We start from the raw sequence: 3,575 nt of genomic DNA on the forward strand, positions 1-3,575 counted from the left end.
TTAATCCATTAACCCATTAATCCATGAATGAATTCATCCAATCTCGAAGGCAGAACTCTCACAAGCCAATTGCCTCCTAAAGGCCCCACCTCCCAACACTGACACATCAGGGATTAAGCTTCACCATGAGTTTTGGAGAGGGCATTTAAACCATAGCAGACTTCTTATAAAATAATAGCCCCACCCATTTAAAAAATAAATAATTCACAGAAGAATCATATAAATGGGCATTGATCATATTTAAAAGTTCACTGGAATCAAAGAACAAAAAATAAAATGCAGAAGTACAGGGTAGAATTGACCTTCATTTCTCAGTCTGTGACCCATTGTCATTACCAGCCTACAGGCCCCTCTTTGGTGGCTCTGCATGATTGTCTACTTAGGCCACACATTCTTCACTATCTCCTTCCTCCTCAAGCCCCCTTACCCATTGGTGAACAATCTAATAATGTGTTAGACATGAGCTCTCTATCTCTCTCTCCTCCCTCCTAGAACACAACACAGGGTTGAGCATAATTCTTAGTTCATGATAGACTTGTATTGCTCGTTCATGTGAAGCTCTTTAAAAAAATGTTTTTAATAATACAATAAAATCCTGGAAAGCCACTGTGCCAGAGGAAACTTGGCCATGGACAGTAACTTGCCCTTCTCTGTGACCCACCCCAATCCCATGCCTCTGGCTTCTAACTGCCCAGGTGACAGCCATCCTGAATCTGGTGCCTGTCATTCCCTGTCTTCCCTTTCATCTATTTGCACTTGTGATATTGTGATACTTACATATTGTTTTTTGTCCATGGTTCCTGGCTCAGGCTACTCTCTGACCTTTCCCTGCCCTCCTTTCACCTGCTCCTTTTTCTCCCAAGCCAGGAAGTTCTCTGACCTACCTTAGCTGATTGTAGGTCATAAGACCCCCATTTCAAGAGGGGCCTTGTCCCATATTCAGGAGGGATGAAGGTTGCAAAAAACTAAACAAACAGGCCTTGCTGGGTTTTTCTGCCCAGCAAGTCAGTGTCAGATCATACCTTCGTATCCAATCACATCTGCACAGTTGTTCATGCTCTAGTAATGCCTTCATAATGAAGCTTCTGTAAAACCCAAGAGAACAGGGTTCAGAGAGCTTCTGAATAGCTGAACATGTGGAGTTTCCTGGAGAGTTGCATGCCCAGGGAGGGCACAGAAGCTCCCTACTTCTTCTCCCATACCTGGCCCTATGCATCTATTCATATGTACCCTTTGTAATATCCTTTATAATAAACCAGTAAACATAAGTACGTGTTTCCCTGAGTTCTGTGAGCCACTCAAGCAAACTAATTGAACCCAAGGAGGGGGTTGTGGGAACCCTGATTTATAGCTGGTCAGTTGGAAGTTCCAGAGGCCTGGACTGAATCGGAAATGTGGGGCAGTCTTGGGGACTGAGCCCTTGACCTGTGGGATCTGATGCTATTTCCAGGTAGATAACGTCAGAATTGAACTGAATTAGTAGACATCAAACTTGTGTCTGCTGGAGAATTGCTGGCTTGTTTGCTAGTGGGGCGAAGTCCCCACACATTTGGTCACAGAAGTCAGAAGTTGATTGTCTTCTAGGGCTGGCCCATGGCTCACTTGGGAGACTGTGGTGCTGATAACACCAAGGCCATGGGTTCAGATCCCTATATACAGATGGCTGTTTAGCTCACTTGGGAGAGCGTGGTGCTGACAACACCAAGTCAAAGGTTAAGATTCCCTTACTGGACATCTTTAAAAAAAAAAAAAAAAAAAGAATTTGGTCTTCTGTGTTGCTGATTGTGCCATGAGAGCAGAGGAAAGACACTGTATGTTTTTCCCACTTACTCAGTACTCCTTCAAAGTACATATTTTTTATTTCATTTGCCTTAATTTTATTAAAAGAGTATCATATATATATTTTATGGGACTTGGAAATAAGTGGATAGATTTCAAGAGTAGACACTCACACGGTAGTGGTGAGGGGAATGAGGAAGGAATCTGGGACACGTCCCATGTTTCACTCTTAGGTGACTGAGTAGTGGTGGTGCCATTCATTTAGACAGACACAGGAAAGAAGAGGAGATGATGGGGGCAGATGATGGAGTCAGTTCCAGGCAAAGCAATAATTTGAGCTAAAACTTACTGAGTGCCTACTATGTTCTAGGCACTCTTTGTAGAACTTGAAGTGCTCTGCATGTATTATCACACTGAAACATTACAAGAACCTCACGAGGTAGGCACTTATTATTCTCATTTTAAAGATGAGGAAACTGAGAAATGGAAAGGTTTCATAGGGTCTGAATCTATCAACATGATGAATCACAACTTTCTGCTACAAACAGAAATACCAGATAAGATATTTTTAAAATATTAAAAATTTCTAAATTAAAATAATGATATAAAACTAAATATTTAAAAATAAAATATTTAAAAACTGTCAAAAGCAAGGGAAATCCTCACGTGATAGAAGTAAAGAAAACGGCTTCCAATCAAGATGGCAGAGTAGACAGTCCCCAGTGTCACTCTCTCCCACAAATCAACCAATTTACAACTATAAAAAGCAACGACAGCCAAGCTGGGACCTCTAGAGCTCAGGGGAAGAGGAGTAGAGACCTACGGAGTTCATGAAGGCGGGAGAAGCCACGATGAGAAAGAAAGGATCGCTGCCACCATTTTGAGCCCTGACCACTTCAAGGCTGGAGTTGGTGAGAACACCGAGCAAGAGCTGGCAAAAGCCGCAGCTGTTCCCTTCATATGAAGTTGCTTGGAGGCTGCAGGGGAGAAGGGGGCGTTGGTGGCCCCCAGGCCAGCAAGACCACTGACAGGATTTCCGTGGACCCACATAGGAGCGAGGAGCCACAGACAACAGAAAAAAAGGAGCCACTCAGAGGCCAGTGAGTCATCACAAGGGACATCCTATAGGAAGTGTTTGGAGTACTGGCAGTGGGGGAGATGGGCCACCAGAGGAACACTGGGGCAACAGCATGAACAGCTGATCTGCCCCCTAATCAGTGCAGGCCCACTCTGTGTAGACTGGTCAGGAGTACAGGACTGCAGGGGGTGCGGTTTGCTAAAAAGGCTCAGGCCCAGACCAGAATTTCCATACAACCCAGGTGTGCCAGACCTCATGAGACCTGGAAGCACATACAAGGTCAACCATTAAAACCTGAGCTGCACAAAAAGCCTTCCCCAGGGAATCAGCAGAAATGAAGCAGTTTAGCTCAGCTCAACTACAGGGCTCAAGTGCTGGTTCCCACAGAAAATTCCTCCATTTTAGAAGGAAGCAAAGGACAACAAATTAGTTCCAGTGCAGAGTTTAAGTGGTGGGAACAGCAAATAATCCAACACAGAACTGAAAGAAAAAACAAAATACCCACAGATCAGAGAAAAAGTTTGATATTAACCAGTAAAGGTCTAACACCACCAAAGAACACCTATAAAACCTAGGACTGAAAGCCCCCTGGGTTCCCAAGCTGGGGCTGTGGGGAGGGCCAAGGGCCTCAGCCACGACCCCCTGACATCTACAACCAGCCTAGCACCAACCACCAAACTGCTACAGGAAGTGCCCCCAGGCTCCTGAGCCAGGGCAG

This window comes from Galeopterus variegatus, unplaced genomic scaffold (genome assembly GCF_000696425.1).
Source record: "Galeopterus variegatus unplaced genomic scaffold, G_variegatus-3.0.2 Scaffold536, whole genome shotgun sequence".
NCBI classification, from domain to species: domain Eukaryota; kingdom Metazoa; phylum Chordata; class Mammalia; order Dermoptera; family Cynocephalidae; genus Galeopterus; species Galeopterus variegatus.